Raw genomic sequence first — 12,717 nt, forward strand, 5'->3', positions numbered from 1 at the left:
CAATGTCAATAGAACGATAATCATGTAACGTGTTCGTTAGGCGAGGTATTTACCCATTAAGAAGGTTTTTGTCTCCTTCTTAAAATTTGCCAGGGACGGAAGTCTTCTGATGGCGGGAGGGAGAGAGTTCCAAATCCTTGGCGCAGCCCCAGTGAAGGCCCGGTTGTACATTTTCTTTTTCCGGAAGCGTGCAGGTTGCAGCAGTAGGTCCTTGGCAGAGCGGGAGTTTCTGGGTCCACCTGATACCACAAGTTTTTGTGCCAGAAATGCTGGTAAGTTGTTATACAGAGCTTTGTGAGTAATGCAGGCCAGTTTAAATTGTATTCTGGCCTCAAGGGGAAGCCCGTTCAGCGCTTTGAGGTGGGGAGAGACGTGGTCGAATTTCTTTGAGCCAGTTAGTAGTCTGGCAGCGGTGTTGAGGCAAGCTTTCAATGAGGCCAGAGATTTTTTGGGAAGTCCTGCAAGGGTAGAGCATCCATATTATAATCTAGAGACGACTAGTGCTTGTACTGCTATTTTAAGGTGGGACACATCGAGGAAGGGTTTCAGGTTTCTTAGGTAGTTCAGGTGGAATCTAGCCATTTGGCCATCGAGTTTATATGGCCACGCATGTTCAGGCTGCCGTCCAGGGTTATTCCAAGGGATTTCGCTGAGTTAACAATGGTAGGAGGGCAGTTTAGTGCTGAGTGCTGAGATGGACTCGATCCATCCCTGGATGTCTGGATTGGGTTTGGGTGGAGAGATCAGAAGGAATTCAGTTTTATTTGCGATGAGTTTAAGCTGGTTGGCGGTGAGCCAGTGGACTGTTAGCTTCAAGGCCTCATTCAGGGAGGAAATGTCCTCAGGGGAAGAGATTTTTATGTAGATTTGAGTATCGTCGGCATACATATGATAGAAGATGTTAGCGGCACGTAGAACCTCGGTGAGAGGTTCAAGGTAAAGGTTAAAGAGGGTAGGTGAGAGGGTTGATCCTTGGGGAACTCCAACTGTGACCGGAGATGGGGTGGATAGATTACCATTGATGAGGACTCTCTGTGTGCAGTTTTGGAGGAAGGATCTAAACCATTCAAGGTTGGTGCCCTCCAACCCCATCCTGAATTTGAGGCGATCCAGGAGAAATTGATGGTTTACCGCGTCGAAGGCAGAGGAAAGGTCTAGGAGATTAGGAGACAGGTTTTGCCTTGGTCGAAGGCTTGGAGAGCGTCATCTACAATGTGGAGGAGGGTGGTTTCCGTGTTGTGGCCTTATCTGAACCCAGATTGGAAGTCATCTAACAAGTGATATTTGCTGATGTGTAGGCTCAGTTGCTGTTGTACATATTTTTCCAGAACTCTGGCTAGGAGTGGGATGTTAGAAATGGGTCTATAGTTCTCAGCGGAAGCAGGGTCCAATGTGTTTTTTTTTAGGATGGGGACAACTTGGCCAGACTTGAGCGAGTCAGGAATTGAGCCTTGGAGGAGGGAGGCGTTGATTATTGTGGTCCAGGAAGGGATGATGGCTTGAGAGGCTGCAGCTAGGCAGTTAGATGGGAGAGGATCGTTGAAATGATTGTTCGGGTTTAAGGAGGCAAGAATTTTCGAGATAGAGTGTTCGTTATAAGTTATAAAATTGGACCAGTGCACTAGGTTTTTGAGTGAGGTTTGAGAGGACAACGCGGGGCGAAGAGGTAGAGCTGGCAGATTTTGATTTTGGTGTTGAGTGGCGGATTTGAGCTAGATATCTAGGGCAGAGATTTTGTAGCAGAAGAAGAAAGAAAATTCCTCACAAGTGAGGAAACAGAAGAGCCTCTGTTTCCTCACAACGATGTGGATCGCCCAAATTGTTTCTTTTTAACACGCATGTGCATTTACCATACATGCCTTTACAACGTAATTCGTTGTAAGGGCATGCGTGGTAAATGCACAAGCGTTATAAAAAAATGCGGCATGATTGTATGCGGGGTCAAAGTCCTTGCGGTGTAATGGTATGTGGGGTCAAAGTTGCCCTAAAAAAAGTTTTGTTGTAAACGTGGATTACCTTGTGAAGCACATCCCTGTATAAAAAAGGTAGGAAAGGATTCCCAAATTGGGACCATCAGTGCTTCTAAGAGCTGATATTGGTTGAGTTATTCCAGAGAAAGGTTAAAGGAAGAGGAAAGAGTTGTAAATAGAATGAGTGTATTAATATAGAGAAGCTATTGAGAAACCGTGAATATATCCTTCTTTAACCAATTCCGCCACAGTATTGGTTTATCGTTTACGACAAGCCTTTTATTATCCCATATAGGACTTTGAAGGAATTGTTCATATGAGGACTTCTAAGCCACCAAGTAAGGTTTGAAAAGAGAGCAAGAGTGAGATATAACTGCGGGAACCCAATATTTAGGGAGATGTGACATATGTATGATATGAGTATGAGAGAGTGGAGAAATGAGGGCTAATTCCAGCTGGTGCCACAGTTTCGATGGGGAGTATGGAAGATCAAGAAAACAACTTTGTGATCATAAGAGAAGCTAGGGAAGTGTACCTTTCTGGAAAATGTGGGTAATTTTAGGTTTTTTAATGAAATACGAGATGGTTTCCCGTTCCATAAAAATTTAGATAACAGTTTATCGAGAGCTGTGAAATATTTATATAATAAGTAGTAGTAGTAGTAGTAGTTGTTTATTCGATCATTTTATGCAGAGACATAGTACATGTTGGTTCCTAGATAATAGATAACAGCCTGATCCTTATACGCCAAGCATAAAACAAGGCTCTTGTTATTTATTTAATGGTTTTGTAAAGCGCGTAGTAACTCCGAAGAGCATCCCAGCGCTGATCTGCTTCTCCAGGGGTTTTAGCCGACTAGTGGGATTATATTTGCGGGAAAAGGAAGGTCTTTAAGGTCTTTCTGAACTGGAGATAGTTCGGTTCTGTCCTAAGTGTTCGGGGTAACTGGTTCCATCGTTTCGCCGTGTGAACCGAGAAGCGACGGCCACCGGTCTTAGCTTTTCTCACTCTAGGGACTGCAATGAGGTTTTCTGCATTGGACCGGAGATCCCTCTCTGCTTTGTATGGGATTAAAAGTTCTTTCAGAAGAGGGGGACCGTTGTTGTTGAGTGTTTTATGGGCCAGACAGAGGGCTTTGAACAGGACCCTTTCTCTGACTGGGAGCCAGTGGAGAGAGTTGAGGGCCGGCCTGGCGGAGGATCTTCCAGGTGTGCCCGTAAGTAGGCGGGCTGCGGCATTTTGGACTTTCTGCAGTGAGTTCAAGGTGGCTTCAGGGGCTCCCAAGTATATAGCGTTACAGTAGTCTAATCTTGCCAGGATTAGACCCTGGATGAGGAGCCTCCTTGCGGTCTCTGGGAGCAGGGGAAAGATCTTCCTGCAGGCTCTGAGTAGTCCAAAGCATGTCCCTGCGGTTCTCTTTGCCTGGGTTTTAAAACTCATGTCTTTCTCAATCCACACACCAAGGCTCTTGACCTCTTCCTTGGGTGCGGGAGGGTCCCCTAGGCACCTGGGCCAAAGGTAAGATGGTAAAGAGGGCCCATTGTGGCCCATCAGGAGGATCTCGGTCTTGGACCCGTTCAATTTCAAGGCGGAGAGATTCATCCATCGGTGGACTTCGGAAAGGCAGCTGTGGCGTTCGGAAGGAGCGTGGTGAGGGTGGGAAAGAGTAACGACCAGCTGAGTGTCGTCGGCGTAGTTGATGACTGACACGCCGTACGAGCTGACCCTCTTCTCCAGTGGGGCCATGTACACGTTGAAAAGTGTAGGGCTCAGAGATGAGCCCTGTGGCACTCCACACCGGAGGGGGATGATGGATGAGCAGCTGTCGTTTTCCCACACCTGGAAGGAGCGTCCAGTCAAAAAGGATTCTAGCCATTTCAGGGCCAGACCCTTTAATCCGATCTCTCCCAGTCGGTGGATTAGGGTGGGATGGTCTACAGTGTCGAAGGCCGCGCTGAGGTCTAGGAGGATCACTGCCACTGATCCTCCTGTGTCCAGAATGCTTCTGGCCTTCTCCACTGCTGTCAGGAGGGCGATGTCAGTGCCCTGCCCTGGACGAAATCCTGTCTGGGAGGCCGCTAAGAGGTTGTTACTTTCTAAGAAAAGCGATAGTTGTTTATTCACCAGCTTCTCTGCGATCTTGCTGTTTCCAGGGAGAAGGGATATGGGCCTGTAGTTGGCGAAGTCCTGCGGGTCTAAAGAGGGTTTTTTCAGCACACCTTTGACTGCTGCCGCTTTCCAGCTGGGGGGGACAATACCCTCTGAGAGAGAGGAATTGATCAGGGCCGTGAGGGGGGGGATGATGGTACTTGACACTTTTTTTAGGAAACAGAGGGGGGCAGGATCAAGGGGAGAACCACTTTTAATTGCGGCCATCGTGGTTCCTACTTCTTCCGCTGTTACGGGACCGAAAGTGTCCAGGGAGGGTTGGGGGGCTGGCGGCAGTGGAGGATTGGCGATAGTGATGGTGGGATCCGGCTGTGTGGGGTCCTGTTCGGGGGAGGGTATGGTTAGAAGAATATTTTTAATCTTCTCGTCGAAAAAAGTGGCTAATTTTTGACATTTGGTTTCAGCTGCTTTTGGATCGAGGGGTTTGAGTGGGGGGTCGGGGGCGTGGAGTAGTTCTTTTAGAACTAAGTAGGTTTCATGAGCCGAACAGGCCGCGTTTTTAATTCTGTCCTCGTAGAAACTAGTTTTGATGCTACGGAGCTCTTTTTTGTAGGATTTTACCGCGGCGCGGAATGCTTCTTTCCGTACCTCGGTTTTTTCCTTCCTCCAGATTCGTTTGTTTCTTTTGCAAGCCTTACGTAGCAGATTGAGTTCCGGGGTATACCAGGGTGAGGGGTTAACTCTCTTGATGTGTCTAAGAGAGTGGGTTTTGGGCAGGATGGCGTCGAGCGATTGGGTAATCCAGGTACTGAATTTTTTGTCCCCTACTACGGTGTTATTGGGGGGATGAGGAACATTTTCTCGGAGTTTGGCTGCCCAGACGTCTGGTTCCAATTTCTGCCATTGTCTGGAGTACGTTCTGATTTTTGGAGGTGGCGGGGGCACAGTAATAATGTCCCATACTAAGGGAACCAAAAAGTGGTCCGTCCAGGGAAGGGGGATATGGTCAAGGGATCTAAGGTTGGGGATGTTGGAAAGAATGTATCAAGCAGTTGTCCTTTTTCGTGGGTGGCCTGTGGGTTTTTAAGATCTAGGCCCATTGAGGTGAGATCCTGGAGTAGTTCATTGGCCAGTTTGTCGTCTGGATCCAGAAAATGTACATTCAAGTCTCCTAATAATAGGTAGTTAGTGGTAGACGTGCACTTAATGGAGGTCTGGTCAGCAATTTTGGTCGGAAAGTCCCCTAAATTGCCTGGTGGGCGATATATCAACGTTCCTGATATCGAGGTGACAGGGGAGATTGTAATGGTATAGTGGCAGCTTTCATAGCCCTTGATGTTGCCATCAGACGTTCTGCAGGTGAAGATGTCTTTAAAGATTATTGCAAGTCCACCTCCCCTACCCTCTGGTCTGTTCTGTGAGCACATAACGTACCCGGAGGGGAGTGCTAAAACGATGTCTGGGCCACTACTGGAGGTAAGCCAGGTTTCTGTTAAAAACAGAATATCTATGGCATTGTTGGTAATTAGGAGGTTCACTTCTTGTGCATGTTTCACAAGCGACCTGCAGTTAAGTAGGCCTAGGTACAAACCCTTTGATGCCACGGTCTGATTGACCGGGTTACAGCGGTCACAGCCGGAGAATTGCGTGTCTCCGGTTAGGATGCGCGAGCAAGAGGGATGTTTGTTGGTGTTCAAGGCTAGCAAGTCAGCCCGGGTGTAGGTCAGGATGTTAGGAGCTGCCACGGCCAGAGTGACTGGGCCTAAGGCCGGCTGGGCCCGGACGGGCCCAGACGGGCTTGCCTTTGGCGCGCCTTCGGTGCGCTGACGGCGCGCCCGCTGCGCCCGTCCGCTGCGCGTCCGGTGATTGCACATCTTTATGGGTGGAAAGGGGGCGGATGGGCGTGGCCTGAGAGTGGGCGTGGCCTCAGTTCCTCGCCGTGAATGGCGTCCAAATGTTTGTTTTGTTCCTAAATCGGTGCAGCGAAGGGGTCGCTGTTTGGCGTGTCTCAAGCCCGCTGCACAGGTGCCAGCCGGGTGAGTGCGCAGTTAAAAGTACAAGTTATTTTAAGAGTGACACAGAAATAACAATTTTAAAAATCGGTCGTCTCCCGGCTTCCGCCTCAGGAGAATTAGCAGTTCTAATTACTTAGCGCTGTTATTCGCGCTTTTATGCTGTGGCGGGTGGGCGTGGCCTGAGAGTGGGCGTGGCCTCAGTTCCTCGCCGTGAATGGCGTCCAAATGTTTGTTTTGTTCCTAAATCGGTGCAGCGAAGGGGTCGCTGTTTGGCGTGTCTCAAGCCCGCTGCACAGGTGCCAGCCGGGTGAGTGCGCAGTTAAAAGTACAAGTTATTTTAAGAGTGACACAGAAATAACAATTTTAAAAATCGGTCGTCTCCCGGCTTCCGCCTCAGGAGAATTAGCAGTTCTAATTACTTAGCGCTGTTATTCGCGCTTTTATGCTGTGGCGGGTGGGCGTGGCCTGAGAGTGGGCGTGGCCTCAGTTCCTCGCCGTGAATGGCGTCCAAATGTTTGTTTTGTTCCTAAATCGGTGCAGCGAAGGGGTCGCTGTTTGGCGTGTCTCAAGCCCGCTGCACAGGTGCCAGCCGGGTGTGTGCGCAGTTAAAAGTACAAGTTATTTTAAGAGTGACACAGAAATAACAATTTTAAAAATCGGTCGTCTCCCGGCTTCCGCCTCAGGAGAATTAGCAGTTCTAATTACTTAGCGCTGTTATTCGCGCTTTTATGCTGTGGCGGGTGGGCGTGGCCTGAGAGTGGGCGTGGCCTCAGTTCCTCGCCGTGAATGGCGTCCAAATGTTTGTTTTGTTCCTAAATCGGTGCAGCGAAGGGGTCGCTGTTTGGCGTGTCTCAAGCCCGCTGCACAGGTGCCAGCCGGGTGAGTGCGCAGTTAAAAGTACAAGTTATTTTAAGAGTGACACAGAAATAACAATTTTAAAAATCGGTCGTCTCCCGGCTTCCGCCTCAGGAGAATTAGCAGTTCTAATTACTTAGCGCTGTTATTCGCGCTTTTATGCTGTGGCGGGTGGGCGTGGCCTGAGAGTGGGCGTGGCCTCAGTTCCTCGCCGTGAATGGCGTCCAAATGTTTGTTTTGTTCCTAAATCGGTGCAGCGAAGGGGTCGCTGTTTGGCGTGTCTCAAGCCCGCTGCACAGGTGCCAGCCGGGTGAGTGCGCAGTTAAAAGTACAAGTTATTTTAAGAGTGACACAGAAATAACAATTTTAAAAATCGGTCGTCTCCCGGCTTCCGCCTCAGGAGAATTAGCAGTTCTAATTACTTAGCGCTGTTATTCGCGCTTTTATGCTGTGGCGGGTGGGCGTGGCCTGAGAGTGGGCGTGGCCTCAGTTCCTCGCCGTGAATGGCGTCCAAATGTTTGTTTTGTTCCTAAATCGGTGCAGCGAAGGGGTCGCTGTTTGGCGTGTCTCAAGCCCGCTGCACAGGTGCCAGCCGGGTGAGTGCGCAGTTAAAAGTACAAGTTATTTTAAGAGTGACACAGAAATAACAATTTTAAAAATCGGTCGTCTCCCGGCTTCCGCCTCAGGAGAATTAGCAGTTCTAATTACTTAGCGCTGTTATTCGCGCTTTTATGCTGTGGCGGGTGGGCGTGGCCTGAGAGTGGGCGTGGCCTCAGTTCCTCGCCGTGAATGGCGTCCAAATGTTTGTTTTGTTCCTAAATCGGTGCAGCGAAGGGGTCGCTGTTTGGCGTGTCTCAAGCCCGCTGCACAGGTGCCAGCCGGGTGAGTGCGCAGTTAAAAGTACAAGTTATTTTAAGAGTGACACAGAAATAACAATTTTAAAAATCGGTCGTCTCCCGGCTTCCGCCTCAGGAGAATTAGCAGTTCTATATTATATATTGCAAATACAAGCCATTTAGTTGTATCGGATCTGTACACATGTAAGGCATCAACAGTTCGTTTGAAGGACAAAAGACAACATGCCGGGGATAACCACCTTCTTCTAATGTGTGCATAGTGGGGGCAAAACACATGAAATGTTCAATTGATTCTGTGCTTAAGATACACACTGGACACAGTGGCAAAACGTTTGTATTCTTCCATTTGCTTCTGGTGGTATTAAGTGGCAGATCCCTGACCCTGAATTGTATATAAAGTTCAAGTGTACGAGAAGGTTCACTGTCATCTATAAAAGTTTTAAGTGGCCTTGTGCCACCCTATTCACCCATGTGAGCTCAATGTAGCCCCAAAATCAGTTTTTTAAGAGGGGAGCACTTTTTTTAGTCATAGGTTTAGGGTCCTACCACAGGAGACCCAACACCAGTTTATACAGCCACTACTTAACCTCCGTAAACGAGCCCAGCCGCCCGACTTGTTTTTACAGGGTAAAAAGTTAATCTACAGCTTCCTTGATGAGGATTTGGGCATTATTACTCCACAACCTAACCCAGAACACTAATACCTTTAGAACTGCAGTGTGTGAGACTGAAAATAACCCTATGTCTAGGTGTATCGGGAGTAGTGGAGTGTTTGTTGGTCGGTTTAGGCTTGATCTTATAAATTCATTTTCTGTCACCTCGAGGTGTCTCAGAGGGTCAGTACCCCACAGTTCAGCACCATAGAGTGTCTCTCCCACCCCTTTAGCCCGATGAATTTCAATAATGGGGGAAATTGGGTGGTACGCATATTGATTATGTTTTTTGACAATTGCACTATCTATGTGCTGAAGTATATGGGTGCTCTTTTGTATCTGGGAAGACTAGGACAGATTACTGGTTAACCTAACTCCCAGATAGTCAAATACGTTAACCTATTCTAAAATGTTTGAACCCAGCCTCAAATTCCCTTTAAAAGATTTATGTGGGTTAAATACCATAAACTTTGTTTTGGAGCATTTAATTTTAAGGCCCAGTCATTTCAAGCTGTTACAAACCTTTTGAATACATTCTGAATGCCCATTAGGGTTTTGGAGATGGGCAGCGTGTCCTCTGCAAAGAGTAGGGAAGGGATTGGTCTGCCAGCAAGTTTCTGGGCATCGCCCCCGAAGTCATATAGGGCACCTGTAAGCCCATTCATATATAGGGTGACCAAGGCTGGGGCCAAAACAGAACTCTGTCGTACCCCTTTTAACACCCTTACGCTCTTGCGTAGGTCACCTCCAAAGCTCCATCTAACTTGGGCATAGTTATCTTGATGGAGTCACACAATTAGTTGCAGTAGCCCACTTGGAAGCCCAAGATCCCCAAGGGTAGCCCATAATTTAGCACAATTGATGGAATCAAATGCCGCTTTGAGATCCACAAACACGGCATACAGGTGTCCCTTTTTCATTGTGACTTCCTTCATGGACGTAGGCGGAAGTAACATCATGAGATAGAAATTAGGAACTGGAAGTACCATCATTTTGATAGTGTCAATGGGACCCCGCCATAACAAGAATAGAGGGGACCAACCTTTCATTAGTTTCGTTATTTTTGTAAGAAGGGCATCCATATTAGAATGCAGTGTAACTCTGAGATTCTCACAATAAAGGAGTCCTAGACATTTGATCATATCAGGGTTCCATGAGAGACCCATTAAAGCAAAAGGAGGCCTAAAGCAGAACTTATTCAAAGGCAGCACCTCGGATTTTTCTAAGTTAAGTTTTAGCTTGACACCTTCGAGTATGCACTTAGCTTTTCAAAACGTTGGGGGAGAGATGTTTCTGGTTTGGAGATATAGATTAGGATATCATCAGCGTAAGCCGTACATTTGGTGTGAACATTATTTAGGTGAAAACCAGAAAATGTGACAGAATGTTTCAGTCTATATGAAAAAGGCTCAAGGGTGAGAATAAAAAGCAGGGGTGATAGAGGGCAACCTTTCCTTGTACCTCTGTGTAGGGGACAGTATGGAGATTGTACACCATTAACCAGAGCAGAGAAACACACTGAGGAATATAACAAAGAAATTAATTGAGGAAAGCAATGGCCAGATCTGTGCCAGTGAAGAGAGTCCATTAAATATTGCCAATCCACTCACTCAAATGTCTTTTCAGCATCCAGAGCTACCGCCTCCAGGGAGTGTTTAAAGTTTAGCTGCTTTGCTGAGAATGTTTAAAAGCACCTGCAAATCATCCACTATATTCCTGTTTTTAACAAAGCCAGATTGCTCCACATCCACTAGATCAGGCATGAAAGCATTTAGGCAAAGAGCCAGTGCTTTAGCGAAACCTTTACAATCTGTATTTATAAGTGATATGGGACCATAATTCTTCCATTATGAGGCGTCTCTGTCTTTTTTAAGGATAAAATCATAGCTTCTGTAAAAGATCCAGAAGATGTGTGCAATGAGATGAAATGGGAAATTCATTTAAATAATTTACGGAAAAGTCATTAAGACAACTGAAGATAGAATTCAACTCTGAAATTGTCTGATCCAGGTGCCTTACCTACTGGAAGATGTTTGACAGGTGAGACCAATTATTCCACTCATAATGGGTCCACGAGAGGGGCCAAATAGATTGGTGAGGGTTTACGCATGGAGGAATGAGAAAAAAAGGAGGATAAGAAATTCTCAGAACACGTGGATTCATGGGTGCCTAGGGTTTGTTAATAATCAACAAAACATTGAGCAATGTCCGAATCGTGAAATAATTTGGTGCCAGATGGATTGGTGATAGAGGGGATGGAGGATTTTTATTTTCTACTCTTAATTTGATAACAAAGATCCTGTTCTATTTCATTCACCATAATATCTAGCATCGATCTTAAGGAGAGTACCACATGACTTTTCTGTAGTGGATTGGTTGAATTGAATTTTATCTGCCACCAATTCATCAAGGTCAGTTTTTTAAATTTTTAGACGTAGAATATTTGTGCTCTAATTTCTTATTTTGACTAAGTTTAGAAGCCAATTCCTTTCTATAGTTTTTCATTTGTTAGAAACGTAACCACTAATGAAACCTATGGATGCAGCTATGAGCGCATCCCAGACTATGTGAAAAAGAGGTCTCCCTTATATCAAACTGAAATATTCATGGACAAACTACTCATAAGAAATAATCAAAGCTTTATCAGAAAGTAAGTGGTTGTTGAATCTCCACCGAGATCGAGTCAGAGAGTCACAAAGAACATCTAAATCAGTACACACAGGGGCATGGTCCAAAATTAAAAAAGAGCCTATCTCAGAATTGACAAGGTGTTGAGTGAGGTTTTTGGTAAGGAAAACATAGTCTATCCTAAACTGTGATTTATGGGGGGCGGAATAAAAAGAAAATTCTTGGAGAGAGGGCTGAGCAATTCTCCATGAATCCAAAAGGGTATTATGTTTGATAGCGTGTTTAAATGCTTTGTGGGTTTTGTGAGGGAGAAATCTCGTAAATGAGTGGCTGTCTAGAAAGAGATCTATAATTTCATGGCAGTCACCCGCCAAGAAGACGTTTTCAGTAAAGTTATGAGTGACCATTTGAGAAATATTCTTCCAAAACATGGGATCGGGATTAGTAGGAACGTAAACATTAAGATTTGTGAAAAGGATGCCATCAATTTTAAGATGTACCAAAACCCATCAATCTTCATTGTTATTTTTTCGGGAGACAAGAGAAATATTTAAGTCTTTATGGCAGAGAATCGCTACTTTGTTTTTATGTTGTACAGAAGAAGAAAAGTCAAGCTCACCCATTTGTTTTTTTTTTTTAGCTTGATGATATTTGCTCCAGTAAGGTGGGTTTCTTGAACTAATGCGAGCTGGCAATGCATTCTAAGTAAGTGAAACAAAACATGTTGATGCTTAATGTGGTTTACTAAACTTTTAACATTCCAGGTTGTCACCCTAAGCTGTAAACTAGAATAATTCATAGTTAAGCATTAAGGGTGTTCTCATGTAACGTAACTGGTGCTATGTAAAGCGCTCTGATACCTGATTCGGTTCGGGTCTAGTTCGCGCTATATAAAACTCTGCAAAAAAAAAAAAAGGGGACATATATACATAATCATGTTGTTCATAGGAAGTTTCAACTGTGAGATCAAAGAAATAAGAGGAAAAACAGAATGAGAACATACAAGAAACGGGAAGGTGAGATGGGGTTAACGAACCCCTAAAATCAAAGGAAACCTTAAAGGCAACACAGAAAAAAAAAACTTAGCTGCAAAAACAAACTTACATAAAAAATTATTCATCCCGACGATGAAGAAGATGAAGCCAGACTCTTTTCCAGCGATCATGAAAGGGAACACAGGGAGCATCGAACAAAAAAACAATATCAGTGATAACCATTGGATAAAAACACAAAGGCATACATGGGCTGTATGATATTCAACAATATATAGGAAGATGTATACAAATGGATGAAAAGTGTAACAATAAACTGTGGCAATTGCACACAAAATGAAGGGGTGACCTGCACTAAGACAGGACATAAACACCAGATAATACATTGGGGTTGAAAAACAATGAGAAATATATGAATGATACAGAATACCAGTACAAGGGCTAAACAATTCCTAAAAAGAAGAGACAAGTCATATATAACAATCAAGTCATTACTACAGTGCCAGTTTACATTTCAAGACGATGTTGACGAAGAGAGTTTAGCTGGATCCTTAAACGTGAAAGAGTTCTCCTAATAAGTGATTTTGAGAAAAAACATGGATGAACAATGCCATATCTAATTTCCATGGATTTTGGTT

This window comes from Lissotriton helveticus, chromosome 1_1 (genome assembly GCF_964261635.1).
Source record: "Lissotriton helveticus chromosome 1_1, aLisHel1.1, whole genome shotgun sequence".
Taxonomy (NCBI): Eukaryota; Metazoa; Chordata; class Amphibia; order Caudata; family Salamandridae; genus Lissotriton; species Lissotriton helveticus.